This window comes from Vulpes lagopus, chromosome 14 (assembly GCF_018345385.1).
Source record: "Vulpes lagopus strain Blue_001 chromosome 14, ASM1834538v1, whole genome shotgun sequence".
Lineage (NCBI taxonomy): Eukaryota > Metazoa > Chordata > Mammalia > Carnivora > Canidae > Vulpes > Vulpes lagopus.
This window is the reverse complement of record NC_054837.1, coordinates 26,838,142-26,851,065: the sequence shown is the minus strand read 5'-3', so window position 1 is coordinate 26,851,065 and position 12,924 is coordinate 26,838,142. Positions and strand designations below refer to the sequence as shown.

The 12,924-nt window shown below is 41.1% G+C and overlaps 1 protein-coding gene across 7 annotated transcripts in view; it reads right to left on the bottom strand.

Moving 5' to 3' along the window:
• HECTD4 (HECT domain E3 ubiquitin protein ligase 4) overlaps positions 1 to 12,924 on the bottom strand; it is a 184,963-nt gene that overhangs the window by 108,260 nt on the left and 63,779 nt on the right. The gene's annotated exons all lie outside the window — the stretch shown is intronic.

Here is a 12,924-nt window from a genome sequence, read left to right as displayed (position 1 = left end):
TAAGGTACTCTGCTAGTGAGCAGAATCGACATAAGTCCGTATCTCCACTTACTTAAACAGAAGCTTGCCTAGGATGAGACCCAGCCTCTGGTGTGTAAGGCTTCTGCCTGGAACACTCTGTCCCCAGATCTTCCATGCCTAGCTCTTTCCAATCATTCAGGTCTCAGGTACAATACCACCTCCTCAAAGAGACCTTCCTGATCACCAGTCTAAAGAATAATCTCCTCCACCCCTCCCCAAGCCAGAGCACATCACCCTGCTCTGTTACCCACACAGCACTGACTGCTCTCTAAAGTCATCTAACTCATTGCTTCCTTTATTGTTGGCTCCTCTACCTCTCCCCCCAACTGAATGCCAGCTCCTCGAGAACGGATTCCGCCTGCCTCGCTCACCATAACATCTTCAGCACTCAGGAGACAGCAATAAATACTCAATGCCTTGCTGAATAAGCAAACCAGCATTCCTGCTTGAATCCAATCCCACCTCTTCTTGGTGTGACTCCCACGTTCCTATAAACAGACTTGTCCTTGCTACTGAGATCCAGTCCCACCCTCCCTGACTGCCTCCCACTCCCCGGCATTTCCTCCCGAATGGCCTACTGTCGCCTAAAATGTAACACATCCACGTTGTTCTCTCCCCACCCTCTGGCTAGAGCAACCCCTTACAAGCATAGCTATATTTAGGTCCCACAGCTCTAGGAAGAACCCTTCAAAGGCATCCAAGATAAAAATCAATCACTCTAAGCTTGGCATTCGAAAGCATTACCCAATCTGGTCCCATGAGAAAAATCAATGGAGACCTTAAAAAAACGATACCATTGTGTTCAAGTACTTTGAAAATACCAAGAAGCTGATAAAGCATCTGGGGAAGCAAAGAGGGCTGTGGTTTGGTGCACAAGTGGTAAATCTGGGAACCTCTACTTGGCAGAGAAGCTTTTCAGGATGCAAAAGCTACTGATCTAGAAAGGAGGGAAAGAGCCAGAAGGAGTAAGCAGCAGCGAGTTAGTGCCAAGAAGCTTCCCACCTTGCCGACACCCAGCACAGGCCACCATCCTCGTAAGTTGAGGACTGACCCAGCCTCTTAACTGTTTTTCCTGTTTCCTTAACTGGCCTTCTGTTTCTACCCTGGCACTCCTATGATCCTCTCTGCACACCAGCCAATGATCATTCACTAAAGTAAACAAAACTATGTAACTTCTGGTCTCAGAACCCAGCAGTGGTTTCCCAACACACTTAAAATAAAACCCAAACTACCATTAAGGCCCAAACGGCCCATCATCCACAGACCTCCCAGCCTCACCTGCCTCTGCTCACCCTTACTACACTTTCACTTACAGCCCCACTGGCCTTCTGTCACACCTTCAAAATGCCAAGCTTCCCCCTAACTCTAGGCCTTGTGATTTGCTGTTCCCTCTTCTTGGATTAACAAACTGTTCCAGTTTGCCCAGGCCTGTCCTGGTTTTAGCAGTGAGAGTTCCATGACCTGAGAAATCTCAGCCCCAGGCAAATTGGGATGGTCAGTTACCCTATCCGTCAGGATGGATGGCTGCTTATCATCCAGGTCTCAGCTCCAATGTCCTTCCTTAGAAAGACCGGATCTGTCAGGTGAACTAAAGTAGACCCTCACCTCTGCCCCACTCACTATCACACCATCCTGTTTTATTTTCTCACCTCTTCTATTTATCACTAGCTGAAATGGTTTTGTTCTTGTTTGGTACAAACTCCCCACCCTAATATAAGCTCCTTTAAAACAAAGCCCTGCTACCCTGATATTCAGACAAAGAAAGTCCTATAGGTACTGGATTAATACCAATGAGTGAAGGACATCTCAGACATCCAGATCATAATCTAAAGGAAATAATAAACCTGTGGGGAAATAGAAGGGACACAGAGTGTCCATTACTATACTAACCATATGTTTAAGAAGGGACACAAAGAGGACAAAATAGCAGTAAAAGGTCTCTGAATCTATCGAAAGAAGAACAATTTATGGAGAGAGTATGTATATGTGGGGGCAGGAGGAGCTCAGAACAAAACAGAAGATGTAAAGAAAGGTGCTCTGAAAAGGTGAAAAAGTTATAGAAGGTTCAGTGATTCTACAGTCTTAAAGGCCAGAATCTAAGTGCCTTCTAACTTCAAAAGCCTAAGACTCCAAAGGGCTATTACCCTGGGAACCTCAGGGAATGATGCATCCTGGAGTCATGCCCTGGTTTAGTTCCCTTGCACACCGACTCTGGGCTTGGCCATCAGAAAGCATGATGCAGGCAAGGCTTGAGGAGCGCTTATGCTCTGAAAAAGCTGGAAAATGAGAGGCTGTCTTGACTCTTACAGCCTCAATCAAGCTGTAATGAAGGTGCAGGTGTGATCTCAGCCTCCCCATATAGAGAAGAACCACCACTCAAATGAGCCATGTCAACCTCTTAGTCATTATTGCTCAGAGTCACTTAGTTTTGAGGTCATTTGTTGAGAAGATAACTGAAATACCCCCAAAGTGAGAGATTATTTCATATTAATAGTCAGGTAAGGTATTCTCTATATTCCCTTTATGTTGTACTCCAAATTATATTTCTATAGTCTACCTTCTATAATTACTTATCTGTTCCAACCTGAGTTAATAAGAAATCCTTTTTTAAAAAAGATTTATTTGAAAGAGAGCACAATCGGTGGGGGCGGGGGGAGGAGAAGCAGACTCCCCACTGAGCTGGGAGACTGACATGGGGCTTGATCCCAGGACTCTGGGATCATGGCCTGAGCCAAAGGCAGACGTTTAACCAACTAAGCCACCAGATGCCCCAGTAAGAAATCATTTTGAAGTCCTGGGATTGAGCCCTACACTGGGCTCCCTGCTTAGCAGGGAAGCCTGCTTCTCCCTTTCCCTCTGTGCTCACCCTGCTTGTGTACACATACACTCTCTCTCTTTGTCAAGTGAATAAATAAAATCTTAAAAAAAAAAATCATTTTGAGAGACCAGCACAGTTAGATCCTGCTCTGATTATCTATTCATTTTAGCCAGACTTCAATCCTTTAGTTTTCCCTCAATCTTAAGTACCAACACGTCCATTTTGTAGGTCAAACTCAGCTGATTTTTTCATTAAAAATGACAGAAGCTGGTGGTATTTGAAGTCCAAAAAATAGGTTTTTAATATTTAATTTCTCGGGCACCTGCGTGGCTCAGTTGGGTCAAGCACCTGACTCGACTTCAGCTCAAGTCATACAGGGTCATCAAATTGAGCTCTTGTGTGGTGGGGATGGGAGTGGACTCTGCTTGAGATTCATTTTATCCTTCTGCCCCTACCCCCAGCCTGCACTCATACTTTCTCAAAAAAAATTATACATACACACACACATATTTCTCTCCTGGTTATAAAATATATGGACTCTTCTATAGCTGTCTAGTCTCTTTAAAAACTTTAAATCCTGCTTTATTCTTGACCCAAAAGCTAATGTGAACTATTAAAACCAGTTCCTGCTCAATACTCTCTAAGAGTTCCCCATGTCCCATGGAATAAAATCCAAATACCTTGCAAGGCCCTACATGAAATGGCCTGGCTTGCCTATCTGACCTTACCAATCACCACGCTCTCACTACTTATTTGCATGAGGCACAGAATGTGTATAACATGGGACTCTTGACCTCAGGGTTGTGAGTTCAATGCCCATACTGGGCGTAGAGTTACTAAAAAAAATTTTAAAGGAGGGGAGTGGTGCCTGGCAGGCTCAGTTGGTAGAGCATGTGACTTTTGATCTCAGGGTCATGAGTTCGAGCCCCACAATGGCATACAGCTTACTTTAAAAAAAAAAACATAACAAATTACCACTTGCATAAGAACAGAAAAGGAAAAAATATACATGTATATTTATACGTGTTAATATTAGGAAGAATACAGGAGAAAGTATTAACATTATTTGCCTTTTGGGAGAGAAAATGAATTAGGAGGCAGGTAGGTCAGAGACTTTCATAGCATTTGAATCTTATAACTATGTTAATAGGCTATTTTTAAAAATAAAATATTCAAAACAATGTAACCATCACTAAATTTGTAGAGAAATTTATAGTACTTGCAAGTATCTGGGTGAAATAATAATTCATAGTAAACCTAATTCTTCTCAATAATTATCATTAGCCACATCTAAGTAGCAAATATTTATACTATTTAGAAACCAAAATTTTTCATGAATCGGAAAAATAAAGAATTTTAGTATCAGCCCTTTAAAAAAGGAAATCCTGCCATTTGTGACTACATGGATGAGCCTTCAGAGTATTATACTAAGTGAATAAATCAGACTGAGAAAGACAAATATTGTATGATCTCACACTGGAAGATAAAAACAAAAAAGAAACTCATAGAAACAAAAAATTGTAGTTGCCAGGGGCTTTGGGTGGGAGAGATGGGAAATGTTGGTCAAAGAGTACAAACTTTCAATTAGAAAATGAATTAAGTTCTGGGGATCTAACATATAGCATGGTGACTACAGTTAATCACACTATATACTTAGAAGTTAGTTACTAAGAGCCTATCTTAAATGTTACCATACACGCAGACACAAATGTGGTAAACATATGAGGTGATGGATGCTAACTGGATTATGGTAATCATTTCACAATATAAATATATGTCAAATCATCACCTTAAAATTATTTTATTTGACAGCAATACTTCAATAAAGCTGGGGGGTGAAGGAGAGTTTCAGGGCTGGAACACTTTGAATCATCTACTGGAAATCCCTCATTTTATAAGCTTTTTTTGTCTGGTTTGGCCAAGGCAGTTCATCAGAGGGCTATGGCTAAGACCTGTCATTTGTCAATTTTGAAGAAAGTGTCTTTATTATCCACTCAATAATTTAAAATTTCAAAAACAGGGACACCTGGGTGGCTCAGGGACATGATCCCAGAGTCCCGGGATTGAGTCCCACATCAGGCTCCCTGCATGGAGCCTGGTTCTCCCTCTGCCTATGTCTCTGCCTCTCTCTCTCTCTCTCTCTGTATCTCTCATGAATAAATAAAATCTTAAAAAATAAATAAAATAAAATTTCAAAAACAAAGTTAAAAATACTTCAGCCTCTCCACAGTCTCACTATCTCTCTCTCCTTTCTCTTCTTTTTTTTTTTTTTTTTTTTTTTATGACAAACCTCTGGAGAGAACTAGCTGTTCTTCTCATGTTACCCTCTTCACCATACTCAACCAATTCCACCTGCCTTCACTTCTTCAAACCCCCACAACTGCTCTTGCTAAGGCTACCACCCATTGCCTCCATATTCTCCATTCAACAACTTCTTTCAGCTTCAATCTTGACTTCTTTACAGAATTCAATGCTATTAACCAAGTTCTCCTTTTTATAAAAATTTACTTGAGGGGTGCGTGGCTGGCTCAGTCAGTTTCAGATCATGAAACTCTTGATCTTAGCATAAAAATCACCAAAAATTTACTTAAAATTTTTAAGCCCATTTTTAAGCTTTTAAAACAAAAAGATGATAGAAAGCAAGTCTTGCTAGGGGCAACTAATTTTTTTTTTTTAAGATTTTATCTGAGAGAGGGAGTACAAGAAGGGGGAGGGGCAGAGAGAGAGAGAGACAGGAAGACTCCCTGCTGAGTGTCCAGCCCGACATGGGGCTCAATCCCAGGACCCCCAGAACCATGACCTGAGCCAAAGTCGGATGTTTAATGGACTAAGCCACCCAGGCGCCCCAAGGCAACCAATTTCTGATATTCCATTCATCCAACAAATATTTTGTAAACACCTACTGTGTGCCAAGCATTGTTCCAAGTGTGGGGGACATAGCAGGTAACGAAAGAGACGAAAATCCCTGCCCTCCCAGAGCATTCTAGGCCAAGGAAAGTCAACAGATAAGCAAATAAATGGATAGTAATGAGTTATAAAGAAAAATAAAGCAGGGTAAAATGGATAAGAAGGGATAGGATTTTATTTCATAGAAAATGTTTTATTTATTTAGAGAAGGAACACATGTGTGAGTGGGGAAGGGAGGGGGTAGAGGGAGAGAGAATCTCAAGCAGACCTAGAGCTCAGCATGCAGAGCCCCACACAGGGTTTGATCCCATGACCCTGAGACCATGACCTGAGCTAAAATCAAGAGTTGGATGTTTAACCGACTGAGCCACCCAGGCACCCCACATATAAAATGTTTTCTATAGAATAATAAGAAAGATCTTTCTAATAAGGTGCTTATTTGAACAGAGATCTAAAAAAAGTGAGAATAAGCCACATGGTTATCTGTGAGAGGACAGCCCAGCATGATAGTGTCAAGGTGGGAGCACACTTGGTGTGTTAGCAGGTGAGCAAGGAGGCCAGCTGTGGCTAGAGTGGCATGACAGAGCTATAGTTGCAGACAGTGGCAGGTGAAGAGGGGGCCCCTTGAAGGTTCAGCAGACAGTACTTGCTGACTTAGACACGGAATTTGGGAGGGAAAAAAGGACTCAAGAGTGACACTAAAAGTCTTGGGCACCTGGGTGGCTCAGTCAGTTAAGATCTGACTTCAGCTCAGTCATGATCCTAGAGGTCCTGGGACTGAGTCCCATGGTGGGCTCTGCACTCAGCAGAGAGTCTGCTTGTCTCTCTCCTTCTCCCTCTCTCTCCATCCCTCCCCCTGCTCATACTCTCTCTCAAATAAATAAAATCTTTTTAAAAGGGGATCCCTGGGCAGCCTGGGTGGCTCAGTGGTTTGGCACTGCCTTCAGCCCAGGGCCTGATCCTGAGGTCCAGGGATCGAGGCCCACATTGGGCTCCCCACAGGTAGCCTGCCTCTCACTTTGCCTGTGTCTCTGCCTCTCTTTCTCTCTGTGTGTCTCATGAATAAATACATAAAATCTTTAAAAAAAAAAAAGGGGGGGGGGAAGCCTGGGTGGCTCAGCAGTTTAGCACCTGCCTTCAGCCCAGGGCATGATCCTGGAGTCCTGGGATCGAGTCCCACACTGGGCTCTCTGCAAGGAGTCTGCTTCTCCCTCTGCCTGTGTCTCTGCCTCTCTCTGTGTGTCTCTGGTGAATAAATAAAATAAAATAATCTTTTTAAAAAAAGAGTAGCACTAAAGGTCTCTGGCCAGCACTGGAAGGACACAGATGCCATCATTTAAAATTGGAAAGCTTCCAGAAGAGCAGTTCTGGGGTAAAATCAGGAGTATGGCGGAGGGGCATATTTATCTGGCAGTGATGATCAGACTTCCAACTGAAAAAGTCTCATATCCTGTGCACATACAAATAAACACCCACATCGATATGCAGCCAGAGCTCTAGGGACAGATTCTGGCTGAGCAGCAGATGTGAGCACCATCAGTACATTGAGGTGTTTAAAGCTACATAACAGTAGGAGCCCAGCCATGAGGTAAGAGCAGACAGCAAGAGAAGGCCTCCTGGAAATAGGTCCGGAAGCACATACTTGTTGAGAGGTAGGGAAGGTGGGGCTGGGCAGGAACAACCAGTGGCAGGAGAAGCCCTGTGAGAGGTCCCACAAGCCAATTGAAACAGTTTCAGGAATGGGGGAGTGATAAGCCACATGAAAATACTGCTAAAAGGTCAAGTAAAAAGACAACAAGGTCGACCTTAAACTCAGTAACGTGCAAGACCCTGGCAAATGTGGAAGAGCTAGCTGTTCTGGTGGAATGGGGTGCGGATACAAGACCCATGGGAGCAGGCTCAAGAGCGAACAGAAAGAAAGAACATAGAAACTGTAAGAATAAACCCGTTCAAAAGTAGTGCTATAAAGGGAAGCCAAAGATAGGAGAGTGGAGGTGGGTACGGGTCAAGGGAGGTTTTTGATTTTGTTTTACCTACAAGACAGGATATCCTCCAATGTATTTGTATGCTGTGGTGAATGATCGTTGAGAGGAAAGCTGTTAATGCAGGAGAACAATTGCAGAAGGAATCCCCTGACGCTCACCCCCGCCCCACCCCACCCCCGGCTTAACTTTTATTACACAGCAGGTAGTGAATACAGTGTTGTGAACCTAGCTTTTTGTACTAAACAATGTAACTTGGAAATTAGTCTACTTGGTCTATGCAGATCTGCCTCATACTTTTTAAAAGCTATTCAATGTTCCATTCCACAGAGGTAATAGGCAGTTGGCCAGAGATCTGTGTTTAGTTTCCCAAGTCAGCATCTTAGAAGCTGCTAAACTAGTGGCTGGTGATGCTTAATTTATTTGGTGAAAAATTTCAAACATACAAAAATAGAGAATAGTCTAATGAACCTCCTTCCAGATTCAACTATAATCTAGATATTGCCATACCAGTTTTACCTATCGCCTTTTTTTTCTTAAGCGTTTTAAAGTATACCTCAGACAAGTAATTCCACTTCTGAATATTTCACTACACATCTCTAAAGATGTGAACAATTTATAGAACCACAATGCCATTCACATACTTTAAAAACAAATTAAAAATAATCTCTTGGTTTCATTTAATATTCATTTCAATTTCAAATTCCAAATTGTCTCTATAATGCTTTATAATGGTTTGATTCAGACTCCAAAAATGATTCAAAGGTTGTTCATTTAATCTAGAGCAGGTTCCTTCACCAACATTTCATTTTATGCCACTGACAGAGGCTATTTTAGTTGTTCTATTTCCTCCGTGGCAGGGATGGGCTTTTGATTGTAGAACTATATGGCTAAAAATATCTTTGTGGTCTTCACACTTGATTGGACCCTTTGGATGACTTAACTTCTGGGCTGGAAATCAGTTTCCCTCAGAATTTTGAGAGCATGACTCTGTGCATCCAATAATGCTAGTGAATAGGTGGGTGCTTTCCTTATTTCTCATTTGTACATGATTTTATCTCTAGAGCTTCAGAACCTTCTCTTTACCCCTGATCCTGTGAAATTTCAAGATGATACGCCACAGTGTGGGGCATTTTTCACTCACTAGGTCAGATACTTGCTAATCTAAGACACCAGGGTCCTTTAGTCTGATGTTTTTTTTGTATTCCTTCTTTGATCACACTGTCCTTTTTGTTTCTGTTCTCTTTTGGGAACTCCTATTACTATGACTTTAGATGGATTGCTCCTTTACATTTTTTTTCTCTTCTCTCATACTTACCGTTCTTTATTCTATTCTGTTCTATTTTCTGGGAGATTTCTTATCTTTAACTCTTTTATTTTTTTTAATGTTGACAACCATAGTTTTAATTTCCAGGAGCTCTTGTTCATTTTCTGATCTTTTCTCATGACCTCCTGTGCTACTGTATGAATGCAAGATCTCATATCTCACATAGAGTTTACAAAGTTATATTCTACTCCTATTGGCTATATTTTTAATTTTCATACTGGAGGCTTTCCTCATTGGTTTTAGAAATCCTTAGTTGTCCGCTTTAAAAAGTTTTTTGGGGGGGATGCCTGGGTGGCTCAGCGGTTGAGCATCTGCCTTTGGCTCAGGGCATGATCCCAGAGTACTGGGATCAAGTCCTGCATTGGGCTTCCTGCATGGAGCCTGCTTCTCCCTCTATGTCTCTGCCCCTCTCTCTCTCTCTCTCATGAATAAATTTTAAAAATCTAAAAAAAAAAAAAAAAGTGGGGCAGCCCGGGTAGCTCAGTGGTTTAGCACTGCCTTCAGCCCAGGGCATGATCCTGGAGACCTGGGGTCGAGTCCCATACGTTGGGCTCCCTGCATGGAGCCTGCTTCTCCCTCTGCCTGTGTCTCTGCCTCTCTCTCTCTGTCTCTGTGTCTCTCATGAATAAATAAATAAAATCTTTAAAAATAAATAAATAAAAATAAATAAAGTTTTTAAAAAATACAGTATTTTTTAAATGTGCACCAAAATAGTAACAAGCTTCCCCATGCACCCATCATCTGGCTTCAATAATTAAAAAAAAAAAAAAAGTTGGCAAAATACTGATAATCTATTTTCCCCTCCACATATACCTCTCCAAGGCTTGGGGTTTTGTTACGTTGGGGTTTTTTGTTTTGTTTTGTTTTGTTTCTGGGTGTTTTGGGGTGTGTGTGTGTGTGTGTGTGTGTGTGTATCTCCTGTTTTTTAAACACTCAGCACTAACGAGGAATGCTGTGCACACGGTTAAGCCTTGCTTACTGGAAGACATCACTTGTGGGTGACAGAAGACCTTTTCCTTAAATGAACCCCAATGTCTGTACCCGGAGATCTTTTTTCCAGTCATTCAGTTTCTTCAGAAAATAAAATACAGTCTTTTGCCTGGGCAGCCAGTATCTGAGCACAGATGTGTACACCGGCAAAGGGGAAGACAGTTCTTTTTATTAACTTTCAGCCTATGCCCCTCTTGCCATGCATCCACACCACACCTCATGCTTCAAATTCCCAGGACTCTCCAAGGTTGGTAGGGGTGGCTCATCTCTCTTCCTCTTGGATTTCCCCTAAATATACATGCACTTCAAGTCTAGGCTTGCCTCACACTGAAAGACAGGAAGGGACACTATCTCCATCTTCTGAAGATGAGGAACAAGAGATGCAGCCTAGAGCTGAGGAACAAGAAATACAGGTTTCACTGCAAGTTACAAAGATAACCAAAAGAGGAATTAAAATGAATAAATATATTATGAGGAAGAAAAGAGGAAGGATTAGACCAAATCCTCATCTATCTCAGAGAAGAAAAAATATGTATATGGAGTTCACAAATAAAAAAAACAGTAATAAGCTTTTTACTTAGCGAAATGAAGACAACCAATAGAAGAATGAAAACCGGAAACCATTAAAGTGAGTACATATGAGAACAACCTGTGGCCAGCATGAGGGGTTCTCACTTTCCATGATGAACCTAGATGTGCATAACACCTGGATGGCTCAGCAGTTGAGCATCTGCCTTTGACTCAGGGCATTATCCCAATCCCGGGATAGGGTCCCGCATCAGGCTCCCTCCTTAGAACCTGCTTCTCCCTCTGCCTGTGTCTCTACCTCTCTCTGTGTGTCTCTCATGAATAAATAAATAAAATAAAATCTTTAAAAAAAAAAAAAAAAAACCTAGATGTGCTACCTAAAGCTCTAGTCCATGTTTGTGGATTTCTTTGATAGTTTTTTCTTTTAACTTAAAAGCATGTAAGAGAAAGGGGAAATTCTTCAATGTTTTCCCACTATACTTAGGATAAAGACCTGAATCATTTAGCCAGCTGGTAAATTTGTTAAAAACAACAAGGGGCACCTGGGTGGCTCAGTGGTTGAGCATCTGCCTTTGGCTCAGGTAGTGATCCCAGGGTCCAGGGATCGAGGCCCCCACATCAGGCTCCCCACAGGTAGCCTGCTTCTCCCTCTGCCTATGTCTCTGCCTCTCTCTGTGTGTCTCTCATGAATAAATAACGTCTTTAAAAAACAACAAACTTTGCTGACAATTAGGAATACATGTTCAAATAGTACAATCTCTAGCAGACCAAAGACTCATTGTAGCTGGAACATTTTGTTAAAGAAGATGATTAAACTGTGAAAACTAGATAGAAAAAGAAGAGAATGTACCTTACAATACTAGACACCTGACTGATGGCTGGCTGGCTGATAAACTACCCAGCACAAATTTAAACCCTACTAAAATGTATTCAAAAATTACTTCAGTGTTTATTTTTTTCCCAGGAATGCGAATTTCTTCCCAGAAGGAGGCTGTAAATTACATCACTAAAAAAGGTTTTGTCACATATTGGCTTGGGGCAATTTCTTCTTTTATAGGCCTCTACAAATACTATCTAGACCAGCACTGTCCAACAGAACTTGATCTTCAACAATGGAAATGGTCTAGATCTCTGATGTTCAATACAAATCCAATCATATCTGTGCATAATTATACCTGACCATGGAAAAAATAAGTACCTCAAATGCATGCATTTGCATTTGATTGTGATTCCAACTGCACAAATCTTTGCGCCATCTATGTATATATGTACTTTTTACATGGATTGACATGCACAGACACCATTTTCATTCAGTATGAACCTTGAGGCTGCTGCCATTCTCCCTCTTAACCAAACCAATGCCTGTGTAAACAGCCTGGAGGTAATCCTTGAAAAATAGTTTCATAAGTCTTTCAAAAGTTGTTTTGCATAAATGTTAAAATTTCAAATGCTGCAGGGTAATTTAATGTATAAAATATTAGAAGTATGTGTTGCATACTGAATAGATCATAATGTATAAATTCTATTCAGTGCATGCTTTAGGTTTTAAGCATGAGATTGTATACGTTTACTGTAAGTCCTTGCATCTGTGGTGCTACGTGAGTGTGAGAAGTTGTCAAGGACTGAAAATATTTTGTTGCCTAAAAAAAAAAAAAAGCCTGTTTGTAGGTATTTTCAATATGCTTATTTTAAGTGTCTCTCACTACCTATTACACACCATTGTTTTGTGAGTTTGTTTTGTGTGTGTGTGTGTGTGTGTGTGTGTGTTGTACAGTAATTAAATCTCCACGCAGAAAAATAAATGTCCTGAATTCTCATATTGGTATTCTTTATTGGTTAATGTATATCAGGCATGTAACTTATTCAGAAGTGTAGAAGATGTTTCTAAATGTAAATGTGGTTTTTTTTTTTTAAGGATTATACTAAGGTTTCTTTAATTAGATGCTGATTGTTTAGGCATAACTGTAACTTAAGAATGAATGTTAAATAAAATATACAGGTTTATTTTCTTCCTTATAGAAAAAAAAAAAAAACAAATCCAGTCATATGTGGCTACTGAGCCCCTAAAGCATGGCTAATGTGAATGAGCAACTAAAGTTTTAATTTTATTTAATTCTAATTTAAATTTAAATAGCCGTATGTGGCTATGGGCTACACTGCAGTAGACAAGTGCAATTCTAGACTACCATGGTTGCTCCTCTCTTACACCAAGCTCTCCCCTCTGCATTCCAGCCACCCAGGCCCATTGTCATTTCCTAAAATACACATGCTTGCTCCTGCCACAGAGCCTTTGCACCTATGGTCTCTTCCTCCTAGAATATTCGATTCTCCCCCACTCCCCAACTTCTTCA